Genomic DNA, 14772 nt, shown 5'->3' on the forward strand with positions numbered 1-14772 from the left:
CAAGCCTAGGTGCACGGCGCATGCATGGGCTGGCCCGGCCACGGCCTCTGGTGTGTAGCCCAGAGCCCGCCGTGCATATGCTGCCCAGCCACCACTGTTGGCTCGCAGCCTGGGGCGGGCCACGCAGAACCCCACAGCTATGGGGGGAAGGGCGCTGCTGGCTGGTGCTGCGGGGATGGGGGGGGACCAGCGCTGCGGGAGCCAGGCGCATGGCGCCTGATGGCAGCTATCAGGGATGCCGCGTGCCCCTTACAGCTGCCATCAGGCGCCCCCCATCGGTTGGCACCCCTTCACCCACCCTTTAGTCCGGCCCTGCCTCATAGGTCATGGTTTCTAGACCTTTAATCATTTTTGTTGGTCTTCTCTGGACCCTCTCCAATTTCTCCACATATTTCTTGAAATGTGGGGCCCAGAATTGGACACAATACTCCAATCCACATTCGCAATCCACATCCACATTTGCAGATGCCCTTGGATATAAAACAGATATCTGCAGATCTGCAGTGTACTAGATATAAAATTTGTATCTGCATCCACATCCATATCCGCACAAATGAGTTGCAGATATCCACATTCACAGAGACCCCCAGATATGAAGCAGATATCTACAGATTTGAAGGGCTCTGTCAATCATTTCAGTTGCAGGGCCGAGGGAAGCCAGAGGATGTTTTTGACAACATTCTGCCTGAATCTGGTTCTTGCATATTTCTGAGTTCTTCAAATTTCACTCCCTCTCCTTCTACCCCAAACGAAACTTTGAAAGCCTGCACCATCTTTTGGAACTTGCAAAATCCGCTCACATAGCACCCGGCAATATTGGTCTCTGGACTTCTTGTGCACAACAGGAATGCCATAGGAATAACCTTCAACAATGTGTGAGTAAAAAGGGCAGGCAACATGCAGCCAGCCACTTTTATAGCATCACCTTCTGGTGCCACTTCTAAAAGTGGCCAGGATATTTTTAGGACCTTAACTCCTTCACACTATGATCCAAACAGTCAGAGTGCCAAGCAGAGGCATCTGCAGCTGTGAAGGCAGGAAAAGAGGAGCAGCAGCTAGCAAATCTATCCAACAATTGGGGTACGTCTACACTGACTGTGTCATGGCTAAGACAGACACCACATGCCCAGCTAGGAAGGGTATAAACAGCAGTATAGATAGTGAGACAAGTAAGTGTGTCCTGGCTGCTCCAATCCCCATCGTACGAACCCAACACAGCTCTCTACACACCCAAGTGGTGCTCCCCATGTCTACACTGCAGTTTTTAGCAGTGTGCAGCCCTACCGCTGGAGCTTTTTCCTTCAAAGTGAAAGAATCTGGCAAGGGGAGACCATGGGGAAAGGCCTGGCAGAGACCTGCTGCCTCTGTGTGCCTGTGACTGCAGCACGTAGCTACACAATGCAGTGACAAAGGTGATGATATGGCGCAGGTCTCATCCAAGCTTCCCCTCCCATGCGCCCAGTTTACCAGAGCCTTGTGCTGCCCAAAACTGGGGTGGGGGGTGGAGCTAACACCACCGCAAGCTCAGTGCCACCTGGATGGGGCACAACCAATGTGCCCTCTAATCTCTTCCCTCCACATGTGGATTTTTTTCCATCCATGTGCAGAATATTTTGTTATATGCACCGAGGCATGAACGAATGCGCACACGGCTACAAGCAAAACACCTAGCAGTGGGCACTCTGCTAATCAGTTGGGCCACGCTGGAGTCACAGCTTACAGGGAACATTGCTCAGCTCTGAAGGCAGCGCTGCCTGCCAGCAGCAAATGTCGCAGCTGCTGCTGGTGGACTAATCGGCTTTCCGCTGACCCTTTGCAGCAGCTGCTGCTACCGCTCTCTCCTCTGCCCAGTTTTGGTGAATAAGGAGCGGCAGCCAGGTCAGAGCTGAAAAAGGGGAGTGTACCAACCCAAACAGGACACATGGTCAGCCCACCTGCCTTCCACGGTGGCATGTAGCTACCTGTGTATTGCCCATCCTCTGTTTAACGGGAGCAGGCAGCTGCCTCAGGGCAGTCACAGATACTTTAGGGTTGCTCCACTGGAGGATTGTGAGCAGACCAGGGAAGGCTGTTGGCTTCCAGTGGGAGACACCAGACCATCCTGTGGCTGTGTAGACAGAGGGTGAAAGCCTGATGCTAAAATCTGTGGCAGGCCTCTGCTTCCTGGCCAGCAGTTGGCTCCCCCTCAGCCCTGCCACTATGAGATCCTCCATGATTTTCAACTGGGATTTGAGCAGTGCCTGTAAAAAAGTGTGAGGGGACTGTGTAGGTGGGAAGGAGCTACCATAATCTGGCAGCAAGCGCTTTGGGTAGATAGTGTATAAAGTGTGCCCCTTGGCAACCTGGCTCGAGTTTTCTTTTCTTTCTCTGGGTCTGCCTGCAACCCCTGACAGCTAAGCACTGGATGTGGGGCAGCAGGGAAGGGGGTTTGCCACTGACGGGCCGCTGTTGAAGACTGGCAGGGGATAACCACTGCCTGCCTGATGTGTCACTATGCCCCAGACGCTGCCACTGAGATGGGAATTAAAGCGTTACAGCCGGCTGTCCTAAGCAAGTTAAACTGGCCCCAGTGGAGGCCAAAGGACCACCGCATGGCCGTGTCTTCAAACTTACCTGGGACACCACTGGGCCATGTAGCTATTGGTCCCCAAATATCATCCCCAACCTGTCCCACCACAGACCCACCACCCTCTACCTGGTAGCGGGTTCTCACAGTGAAGCGGAGGATGCTGGGCTCCGCTTCATCCATGGAGGTCAGGTGCCATCAGGCATAGTCACGGATCCCCTCACCTTTACCCTCAGGCGAGGGAAGACATGAAATGTGTCCCTCTTCCCCTCAGTGCCGCAGGGGGCAGCACAGAGCTGCTCCCTCCTTCCACCCTCAAGGATTTTCCTGAGAGCCACAGAGACAGCACACAAAATGTGGCTACTGTCACCTCTGAGGGGGAATCCAAAATGGTTTCTATCTGCCCTGCTGACCCCATACAATCAGCTTAGCCAGGGAGACAACCAACACCAATCACAACCAAAAAAAAAAACCCACCCAGCATGGAATCCCCAACAGCAAAACTGCCCCAAATTGAAAAGTAAATTTCACATTAAACATTTGAACATTTTTGCGGATGTACAGAACATGAATGGTATTTTTTAAAACAAACCAAAACTACCAGAGAGATTTACATGCAAAATTTAAATTTTCATTCCATTGTTCCAATTTCACAAATGTTTTACAAGTCGAAAAAAGTTTTTTTTTATAATGAAGGAGGAAAAAAAGACAAAAGGAAACTTAAGTATTTCACTCAGCCCCCATGTTCAGACGTTTGTAGTTAACAGTTCAAGAAATCTGCACAAGATCTCATTGTTAAGGGATAAAGCTGCATTCAGAATTATTTTCTCTACATTTGTATGTTGTTATTTATCACTGTTATTTCTTATTTGTGTTACAGTATCAAGATCAGGGCCCCACTGTGCTAGGCGCTGTACATATATAAAGTAAGAGACAGTCCTTGTCTAGAAGAGGTCATGGTCTAAATCAACTAAGGAGGAAAGAAAGAAACTATTATTCCCAGTTTACAGAAAAGAAACTGAACCACAGCGAGGTTAAATTATTTGCTAAAGGTCACAGAGGGAGTTTGCATCATAACCAGGAACTGAATGAATGTGTCCTGAGGGCCAGTTTAATGTTTGAGCCATAAGACCGACCCTCTTCCCTGGGAGGCTAATATATGTATTAGTAACATAGCTACATAGTATCAATTTCTGCTGCTCATTGCAAAACTAGCATTTTTACTATCCAGAGTCTCCTAACAACAAACCAATATTTCAGGAACTTTTTTTTTTCAAACTAGTTTAAGCTGTTGAATCACTGTGACATTTCCTTTCTTCCCTGCATTTTGTAGTAAAGCTGCAAGCTGTAATGAGTATTTAATGTACACAGGCTTGGGGAAACGACAGCAGCTTCCTACTCTCTGTATCAGACCCCGCTCGTGCAGCAGGAATGGCTTGTGCGACTGCTAAAGACAAGTTGAAATGTCATTTTTGCTGGAGAGGAAATGTAGAAACCCAGTAGGCTGTTTCACTATGTGATTCTGCTGGTGAAACCACAGCAGTGCAGAGTCTGGTGTTTGCTTCCTTACACTCACTGCCTCTGAAAAGACTTCAAGAGATCAGTTAAGTGAAAATGAAAAAAACAAAAATACGACATAAGCACCCACGCCATCGTAGCTTTTCTTACAAGTTGCTGCTGCTGACCAAAGGCAAAATTCTGTCCTTCTGCACCAGATGTTGACAATATTTTGCTCTCCTGTTGGGAGAGCCTTGCAATGGGATGGAGGGGAGCACAGAGTTTTGATCTACTTCACAGATCTAAAATTGGCAGGCAATCCCAACATGGCAACTGCCCATTCCCAACCCACCATACCTCTTTCCGCCCATCTGGTATATCCCATACCCTGATTTCTCCCAGTTTCCCAGAACATCCACTCCCAAGTCCTACCCAAGCTTTGAAAACCCAATTGCAGGTTCTTGTTGGGTCCCAGCCTTGAACATAAGAACTAGATACATTCATGGAGGTTAGGTCCATCGATGGCTATTAGCCAGGATGGGTAGAAATGATGTCACGAGCCTGTTTGTCAGGGGCTGGAAATGGGTGATAGGAGAGGGGGTCACTTTTCTGTTCATTCCTTCTGGGGCACCTAGCATTGGCCACTGTTGGAAGACAGAATACTGGGCTAGATGGCCCTTTGATCTCACCAAGTATGGTTGCTCTCACGTTCTTATGTAAGTTTGGGTGCAATAGCACAGAAAAAATCAATACACTAATTAGTCGTATAATATAGTTTTGCACTACTATCATGTAAAACACTGCAATTGTAAAGGAGAAGTAGAAGCTCATCGCAACAGTTATAGATTATTGTCTATAAAATGACACACTCCTTTCTTTTTGAAGAGGTTGCTGTGTAGTTCCAGCCTGTTGATTGTCCTAAACAATTTCAGCCCTGCAGCCAACAAAACAGCCACAAAAATCCCTCAGGGAGTCAAATCTCACAATCCTTTGCACTCCCAAGGGATGGTGATATATAGTGGGATGATGTTTCAGCCATTTTGGGGAGCAAAGACCAAAACAACGTTGAGGCCCATGACTGATCCCAGCTTCTACACAATTTCCAAGATGTGTTCTGGGATTCATTCACTGCTCTCTTCTACGTTGTCATCTTTCTGCACAGTGACTCAGGGGAACACATTCTTGAGCTGTATTGTCTTGTAGCAAAAGGAACTTAAAACTTGAGGCAGGTACCCTGGCATTCTTCCTGCCTATCCAGGCTGAGAGTCAGCAGCTAACCACAGGCTAAAGATAGTAAGAATGAAGCTCAATCTCAAAAGTGACATTCACGTGTGGTTCAAGGCTGCCCATATCACTACTCGTCTCTCTCTTTTACTTAACTAGATGGCAGGACTATGGGATGACAGGAAATCCGGTTGACACATTTCTCACTGCTGTCACAACCCCCCATATTCATGCAAGTTAGGAAAGCTCTGATGGACCATAAGCAGAAAGTGACAAAACAATGTAGAGAAGTAAGGAGCAAGCCACCTTGGTGATACTCTTCCTTATTTTTCATAAATAGCAGAGTGCCACGGAGTCTCCGATCTTTAAAACACGCTTGTCGCTCTCCCAAGAGAGGCAGTGAGGAAGAGGGGATCACTGGAAGACAGACTCTTCTGAATGCAACTAGGCCATTCCCCGCTGGCATGTTTCAGGGCAGCTGGGGGAGCCAGGCAAAGAGCTGGCATTGAAAACTCTAGAATTGTAGGAGTCAATGGAGGACACAATAATAGATGTTATTGGGCTGTAAAAGGGTCCTATGTCAGTGAGTGGGGCACTGCTGACTCCCTAACGTGCCCACAAGTCCGTGAGGCACACCTCGGCCGAGCGACAGTTTGTGAGGCCCAGCCCGGGGTCAGGCCAAGTGGACAGACACAGGGTTAATACAAATAGTCACCAGTTCACTGTTTATGGCGCAGCTCTGAGTCAGGGCAACAAGTGTCTATCACCACTCGTCCAGCAATCAAAGCTCTGGCTGGGTCCCAGCCGGACAGGGAGTCGGGTCTCCTCACTCTGGGAGAGCCAACAAGTGCAGCGGTTTTGCCCCACAGGGGGGAACCTGCCACCCAAAAGGCAGGTGGCGGACACAGGCCCTCCCTATTCCACCACATCCCAGCTCAGGGCCCTGATAGTGGTGGCCTTGCAGCCACTAGGTCGGCAGGGATCCAGGCCGTTACACGCCGAGGGTCTAACTGATTATGGCGATGTTCCGGCAGATCCTCGGGTGACAGCAGGGCTGGCATGGTGTCCATGGGCTCTGATTCAAGCGAGGCTCCAGGTGGGCCAACCCAGTCGTTGGTGCCCGGCACAGGTCCCAGCAGGGTTAACATGGGTTCAGGCGGCGGCCAGTGTCTCCACAGTCCAGGCCAAGGCTCCAGGGTTGGCAGGGGTCCAGGCAGTCCAACCCAGGCCTCAGGCCGGGGGCAGCACAGCTGAGGCCTTCGCTGCAGGAGTCAGGGCCAGGCATCTGCTCGGCTCAGCTCCCTGGGTCTGACTGAGCCTGGGGCTTTTATAGTCCCAGACCCACCCTTTGACTTCCTGGGGGCAGGGCTAGATGTGGTTAGACCTGCCCACCAAGGGGTTATAGAGGGTGCGCCCTCTTCTGGGTCAGCAGGCAGCCATGTTACTGTCCCAGGCTCGTTACACAGGTCCATTTGCAAACGTGAGTTCCCACACTATCATTCCTTTATTAACTGGCTATAAAGGATGATCACAATGGTCCCTTCTGGCCTTAACCTCTGTGAATCTATTCCGTTCCTCCTGTGCCTCTTTTACTTTTAAGTGACCATCCAGCTTGCCCAACAGTGATAAAGATATCATACTGAATCTGGGACCAATCCTTCATTGAAGGCGATGGGAGTTTTGTCTACTGTAGGACTGCAGGAACAGGCCTTCCCTTTCTTGTGTCTTCCGTTAACACCTGAGTAAGTTGGAGTCAACTCTGTTCTCACAAGTCTGGCATCAGCCTCCTGGCTGGCCTGCCATACATTCTGCCTGTTTTTGCTAGTTGTTTTAATCGAAGAAATGGTGTGGATTTTTTGTTACTTTTTCTCTTGATTTCCTGTCCGTAGTCACTGCCTTAGATGCTTACTCATCCAGAGAGCATGCACAGCAGCACATGATCAGAGCTTGGTTTTGGCTTTGTCTACACTACAAGCTTTTAGCGACACGGATGTGTCACGAAAAGTCGAGCTGTGTAACCACTGTTTGTCAGGCCTTTTGCTGACAAAATATACTTCCACCCACAGGGGGCGGTGGGAGCTTTGTTGGCAGGAAGGTGTTCACACCGGCGCTTGTCATCAACAAAACTTCTGTCTTGCGAGGCAGGGGAAGGTCATTTTAACATCTCTGAAGGACAAGCACTTTGTTGTTCAGTTGCGGTTTTAGAGGTGAAGACAGGGGCCTGGACTTGATGACCTCTCAAGGTCCCTTCCTGTTCTAGCGTTCTATGATTCTATAGCCTTCAGTTTTAAAGGATTTCTAATAGCTTTAGAAATCAGCGTTGTGTAGTAATTTCATGTTTTTCCATAGCCACTTGTTAATCACTTATTTTATCTCTGAGCGCTGCCACTGATAAATTTTCCCCCTAATTAAAAGACTCTCTGTTTCCAAAAAAACTCTGATATCCCGGAAAAACTCTGTAGTGTAGACATTGCCAAGGTGATCATCCTCAGAGCTCCTTTTTGACGTGTGTTTTAACAAGTTGGGCAGGGCCGGGAGTGACCACAACAATGCAACAGAAAGGGAGATTATTCTTGAACATTTTTCCTCTAACCATACCCAGCTTTATTCTTTCTCCATTCACTGACAATCTGAGAAATAGTAGGTGCCTTTGTTATTTTGGCCTAGTTCTGGGGGGTTTTATTTACAAAAGTGGTGGACAAGAGTTATTGGACCTGCCTGTTCACTGCCCTACATGTTGCATAGTCATTTATACCACTACCAGATGAGTGCAAAACATGATCACATCTGAATTGGAGCTTTTTATCTTCTTTCTGTAAGTGAAGATAACTTAGATGGTGCAGAGAAGCATTGATTGAAGAGTAGTGTTGGGAGGACACTTTGAACAGTCAAAATGCAATATAAATATGAATTCATTAAATATGAATCAGCATTAGCATTGTGGGAGATCCCATTTGTTCTCTCTCCCACTGCTTCTCTTTTCAGCAGTTTCTCTTTGTCTCCCCTTGTCCCATACCATTTTATTGATTGTGTCTGTCTCTTTTGTTTTCTTTGCATGGAACTGAGGTGTGAACACTTGTGGGACTTCTTGACTGGGTCACAATTTTGGGCAGATCCTTCCTATATCATCAGTCTTGGGTGCAGGTCAAGAGTTTAACCACTTTACCAAAACCGGATTTTTTTGGCTGGTCTACATTCTCCTCTGCCTCAAGAGGCCTGCATTCATAATAAATATAGACTTCAGTGGGGTCACGTCCTGTGCACAAGCCAAGTCAGATCATGGCCACAGAAATACAGAGGCATCCCACGGAAGAAATGAATGCAGTTCTCCAGAGACAGATAAGGTCCCACAATGAAATGAAAAACAAATGATTACTGCAAAAGCACAGGGCTCTAACAGTGCCATATTGCTTTCTTTCACTGGGCTTTCTCTATAAATAATGTTAGAGTTTGTGTTTGCAGTGAAAAGTCTAAACCTCTTATTAGATTTCATTGGAGCTAGGCCAGTTTGCACCAGCTGGGCGTTCCAACCTTCCCATTTGAAACTGATTTGGAACATGGCATTTAGCGTGATAAAAAGAAACCTCGATGTGATATATGATACCGCGTCTCCTCCTCTTCTTCAGGGCTCCGTATGTTGCTGCTTTTCTCTGCATCTGGACAATATGCAAAATATGTTTTTATTTATGCCTGGCTTTATGTCTTTACTGAGCACAGGCCGAAATGCGTTCCTGCTGTGAGTCAACAGACTTACACCGTGGAAGAATTTGGTCCTTTGGGAGCCAAGCTCTGACTTGTTCCTGCCGTCCTTACTGGAGTGAAATCCTGGGGCGGGGGGCCAGTAGGCCCATAGCACTGGGGAGCCCGTGATTCTGCTGTGCAGCGAGGAGCCAGGATAGAAAGGGGACACCCAAGCTATGTGCAGAGAAGAATCAAGTTCTATGGGAGCCACCCGCTAGAGGTGTATGAAAGGGCCAGGGTCTGGTGCAGCTGGCCAAGGTTCTGATGATGGGTGAGTAGAAGGCAGGGATCCACTAGCTGACAATGATGGGATGTAGCAGGGGTAACCTGCAGCCGTGGTCAGGAAACATGTCTACCGGAGTGCCTGCAGGTGAAGGTCCATACCTCAGTCCCTGCAGGGGTACACGAGAGCACAGTCCCTTTTCTCAATGGTGCGTCATTTGCTTTTTACACCAACGTGCCCAACCAGACAAAGTGGGGCCCAAGTAACCATGGGAGAGATGCAAAATCTGGCTCCCCACCTGTGCTGCTGCTTTGGCGAAACATCGAGTGCTGCTGGAAGGCACATGATGATGTAAAGCGCTTCTACCCCATGTCTATACACGACTCTCTGGCTGGGTGCTTTTCTCCCTCCGTCAGGCAAAACTTTGCCGAAGACACAGTCACCAGTGTTCCCTGGAAGCTGGGCACTTGTGCGGCTGAGCACGAGAGGTTTCAGTGCTACCCCGCTGATTAGCAAAGCGCCCACAGCCAAGTTTTGTGTTTCTACTGGTGGTGCATATCCACACATGCTTTGGCGCACACACAAATTATTCCACACACGGATGCTAGTCACAGATACCAGAGCTAGGCCCTGATAAATGGAGTAGATCCATTGCTCTTATACCACTCTGGGCAGGTAAGAGTGTGGGGCAGCACTGTGGGGCTACAAAGGATCAAGGAGCAGCAATCTGGGAGGAGATGCCTGAGGAAAGCCGGGAGAGAAAAGAGAAGAGAGGCAGCTGGGAGCTGCCAGGGGATAGTCTAAGGTGGAGAGCGAGGGGTAGAGACGGCTTGGTGGCTGAGCTGAAGGCAGGAGACCAGCAGAGGTGCTTATCAACGCTGGTATCTCCATACCTAGACCCAGAGGAACCATGAGGGCCAGGTGGAAGGAGAGGTGCATCCCTGGCCCTGACGGTCTCAGCATGTGAGTGTTGCTGCAGGGCTGTCCCCTGGCTGGCAGGGTTGGTGAGCTCCCAGTTAAAGTACTCTCTGATCTACTGACAACAACTGCTATAGAAAACTCAATCAGACTGGAGGGGAGGGGGTCCCTGAGGACAATCTCTGTGGAGCTTGAAAACTTGTCTCTTCCACAACCAGAAATTGGTCCATGAAAAGATATTATTCCACCACCCTGGATGTAGGTAGGCATGGACTGAGCTGTCAATTGACGGATCTCAGCTTCTATGATGCCGTTGGTATTAGGAATGTCAAATATCGGTTAATTTAATAGTCGAGTAACCTCATGAATTTTTATTGGTTAGTCGACTAGCCTATAGTCCCTTGGTTGGGGCTGGCAGCCACTGTATCAGAGACAGCAGTGCAGGGTGCCAGGCAGGAGCTGGTCCAAGAGGGGAGCCAGTTTAAAAACCAGCTCCCCTTCTGGACCTGCTGCCTGTTGTCCAGTGCTGCTGCCTCTGATAAGGAGGCAGCAGCATGAGGTGGCAGCAGCCACTGTCTCCTGGACCCAGTGCGAGATGGAAGTGAGCCAGGTGGCCAGCCCACCTGGCTCCTAATACACTTTAAATGCAGAACTGCAGCAGGGGTAGGTTTTGGACCTGGCAGGAGCCAGAACTGAGCTGGGTTGCTGACCAGCCCACAAAAAATTTACTGGCAAGGGTGGGGGGAGGGAAACGCATGCAGTCTATAGCATTAACCTATACGCTTTTGCTTATCGGTTAATCGACTTCACTATTACATCCCTAGTTGGTATGCGACTAGGCCAGGGGTGGGCAGAAGGGCCTCTGTGGGCTGGATGTGGCCTGCAAAGTGGGTGGATCCAGCCCCCGGAGGCCCTGCTACTCCCCCGTCCTCAGGCCAATCAGGGAGCAGCTGTGGCTTAGGGCAGCCATGGCCAACTCGTGGCTCGTGAGCCATATGTGGCTCTTGCCCCCCAAAAGTGCAACTCACAAAGCTGCTCCTGGGCCCCCCCCAACAGCCCCTGCTGGTCCCCCCCTCCCCAAACAGCCCCTGCCGGTTTCCCCCGACCCCCGGCTTTCCTGTGCTTACTGGGGTCGGAGCTGTGGGATTTTAAAAATGGCTCCCAAGATGGCAGCCGTCTTAAAGGGGCAGCCTCCTTTTATAAAAAAAAATTAAATGTTTTTGTTTGACAATTCTGTTCTGGGGGGCTTTTTTTTATTTGCTTGACAATTCTGGTGCAGCTCTTTGCCTTAGGGGTAGGGGAGCAAGGGATGTCTCCTCCCACACAAGGGGCACATTCACCTTGGGAGAACATGGGGTGAGGGCAAAGGCACTCTCTCAGCCCCAGACCAATCATTGTCTGGGGATGGAGAACTCGGAAATATATTGGCCCCTCCCCTTCCGCTCAATGCCCTGCCCCTTCCTGTACGGCCCAGGGCCACTTCAAAAATTTTCAGAGTGGCCCCCGGCAAAAAATTATTGCCTACCCCTGGACAAGACCAATCCTAGATTGGCAAATCCAATTACAGATGCCACATAAAAGTCCACCATTTGAGGTGCAGTACACTCTTTTTAGATCCTAGACTTTTCTTATCATGCCTGGATACGTTCACTCTCAAAACGTCTGAGAGCCTGTAAAATAGTTTTCTTCCAGAACAATCTGTCCTGTGCGACAAGTTCCATGATTTCTTTGTTACCTGGATTAGGGCATATGGGTTATATGGGGTTATATAGGTTATATGTTTGCATCACTGCAAACATAAAATCTGGGTACTAAATTACTATGAGCAGGGATGATTTTATCACCTCATCCTCTAACCCAGCGGTTTTCAAACTTTTTTTCCTCATAGCCCAGTTGAAGAAAATTGCTGATGCCCACACTCCAACATAATTTGACTCCAGTGTGGGCTCTGGGATGGAGCTGAGGATGACAGCTTTGGGATGTAGGAGGGGGTTCTGGCTTGGGGGGGGGGGGGGGTCAGAAGGGGCTTACCTTGAGCCACTCCCAGTCAGAGGTGCAGCAGAGGTGTTAAGGCAGCTTCCTGCCTCTCCTGGCACCACAGGCCACGCCATGCCCCAGAAGCAGCCAGCAGCAGGTTCCTAGCCGATAGGAGTGCAGAGCTAGTGTCAGGGTGGGGGCAGTGTGTGGAGCTCTGTGCACTGTCGTCCCCCTCCCCAGGAGCCAGACCTGTTGCCAGCCACTTGTGGGGTACAGCGCAGTCTGCAGTGCCAGGACAGGCAGGGAACTACCTTAGCATCCCCCACTGGTCACCTGCAGAAAGGAGACCCAGCGCCTGACATTCCACGACCCACGCAGTTTGGAAACCACTGCTCTAAAGCCTGCATATTGCATTAAGGCAGAAGCAAATAGAAGGGCCATGCATTCACACCGCACACTGCAGTGAGAGTTGGCTGCCGGCCTCAGCAGGACAAACCTTAGTTAGTGAACGGAGATCTCAGCACAGAAAAGGAACAAAAGCAAGACCCTCCAACATGAGCTGCTGGGCTGCCCTTCAGCGTGAGGGACCCCAAAACGCTTTACTCCCAAAGGCGTAACAGCGACCAGTGCTTGGGGCATGTCGGGGGGAGCGACACTTGAGAGAGTTTGGGTTTGGATCTGTGCGCAAAAAGGGATTTAGAGCTGAACTTTGTGCCCCCTGCCTAATGCCGCTTGGCTCCGAGTGTGATTGTTCCCACTGCCACAGGTCCCTGTATGCTGCTTTTCATTGCAGTGGCCACATATGGCCAAAACTTCAGCTGAGACTAGCACGACAGGGAGCAGAAAGGCCCTACAACCCAACCTCTTTCACCGGCTATTCCAGCTGCAGTTGGAGAAGCCCGTATCCTGGCTCTATGCCACTAGGAAAGCAGGAGCTGCAGGGTGGCGTATCATGGAACAACCATAACACCGTGGAGAATTTGTCTCAGATCCTCAAATCTCTTCAAAAAGAAGCCTTCAGCCCTGAAGCAAGGCCTGTCCTTCGTAAGGGCTTGGAAAGCATCTTGCACACAGTCCACCCATCAGCACATAAGTAATCAAAAAAGAGGAGAAAACAGCTGTGAAAAAACGCCTGGAAATTACGGTACTTACCAGCTCTATTCAAATTGCAATAGAGTTTTCGGGAAATAGACTGCGTACAATAGGGGGAAGCGTTTGTGTATTTCTTCCTCTCTGCTCTCTACAGGATACCAGGAATGAGTGGACAAGGGAACGGTAACAAGGACTAGGGATGTTCAAAGTCATTTTAATAAGGTAACTGTGCAACCGCTCAAAAACCTAGCGGTTACACGCACTGTGTAAAGTTTCAGATTGCAGAGTGCACAGCGACATCCGCCCGGGAGCGGGGCAGAGTTTAACTGATAATATTAACGACTAAGCGTCAGCTTATTGGTTAATCGGTTAAACTCAAAGATCCCTAGCAAGGACTAATTCAAAGTCAAATCTAAGGTACATGCATGGCCCTGTCGTGTCGCAAGCATGCCTCGTCCCGAGGCAGTGTGGCCCAATAGCCACAGTCTATAACACAGACCTAGGGTTTGGGGCAGCACAGCCTGATGGTTAGAATTACAGGGGATTTGGGGCAGCAGCCACAGTAGGAGGGGGCTAGGCCCACGCTACTCCACCAGACCCCGACCCAGGGCCCTATCAGTGGGGGAGTGCTCCACCACCTCACTTGCTCAGTGGGGAATCCCACTGCAATAAACTGAGCTCATTCGGGTGGGAGATACAACTCGCCCACCCTCCCTGGGTCACTTCCTACCAGTTCTGACATTAGGGTGATCCCTAAAGTTTTAGGTTTGTCAGGCTCCTCAGCATCAGTCTCCTCCTGCAGTTCTGCTGGGCCGGGAGGCTCAATACAGTCTCCTGGGTCTCTGGCTCCCATCATCTGGGTTTCCGGCTGGTCCACCTCTGGAGATCCTCTAAGGTCCTTCCTCTCCAGCATCCAGGCCAGACTGCGTTGAGCTGCTCCATTTTATACTGCTTCAGTCCTTGGAGCATGCCCAAAGTGACTGGAGGGGTGGGATTTCCTCCACCTTAAGGGCACTAAGCCCTCCTGACCCAGTGGATGGTATACCCCCCCTGTCACAGGCCCCCATCAACATACTATGTGACCATCTTGCAGCGCTCTTAGCCCATGATGCAGATAGGGAAGTGCGGCACAGGTGCTAAGTGACTTGCCCAGGATCATACAGGAAGACTGTGGCAGGGCACAACAATAAAAGCAGGTGCCCCAATTCCTAGATTAATGCCATATTCCCTGGCCAATCGTTATTCTCAAAGTGTCGTAAAGCTATCTAAGGATTACAAAGGGGCCTTCCAGGTATCTGCATATACCCATATCTCCTTCCAATGCATGGAACTTGAACTTTTGCAAAGTAAATATGCCTGGACTGAGCCCATGCAGGCCACAGCTTTAATCAGCAGAAAATTATTTTTGACAGTCATCACCCTCCCCAGCTCTCCACAAAGGCTTTCCAACGGAAATTCTGATACAGTGTTCAAGGGTAGGGGCATAAATGGGGCTGCTCTACTTGAGGGGGGCAATGCTTTGCTATACAGTCAA

The 14772-nt window shown here is 49.6% G+C and overlaps 1 long non-coding RNA gene across 4 annotated transcripts in view; it reads right to left on the reverse strand.

Annotated features, from left to right (window-relative positions):
- Window positions 1-296: 296 nt before the first annotated feature.
- Window positions 297-14772, reverse strand: part of LOC106731460 (uncharacterized) — a 43002-nt gene continuing 28526 nt past the window's right edge. For all 4 annotated transcript variants that reach the window (XR_012906934.2, XR_016350617.1, XR_012906935.2 and 1 more), the window contains one exon: window positions 297-9420. This is a non-coding gene — a long non-coding RNA (uncharacterized LOC106731460). The remainder of the gene's footprint in view (window positions 9421-14772) is intronic.

This window comes from Pelodiscus sinensis, chromosome 13, assembly GCF_052426305.1.
Source record: "Pelodiscus sinensis isolate ZL-2025 chromosome 13, ASM5242630v1, whole genome shotgun sequence".
Lineage (NCBI taxonomy): Eukaryota > Metazoa > Chordata > Testudines > Trionychidae > Pelodiscus > Pelodiscus sinensis.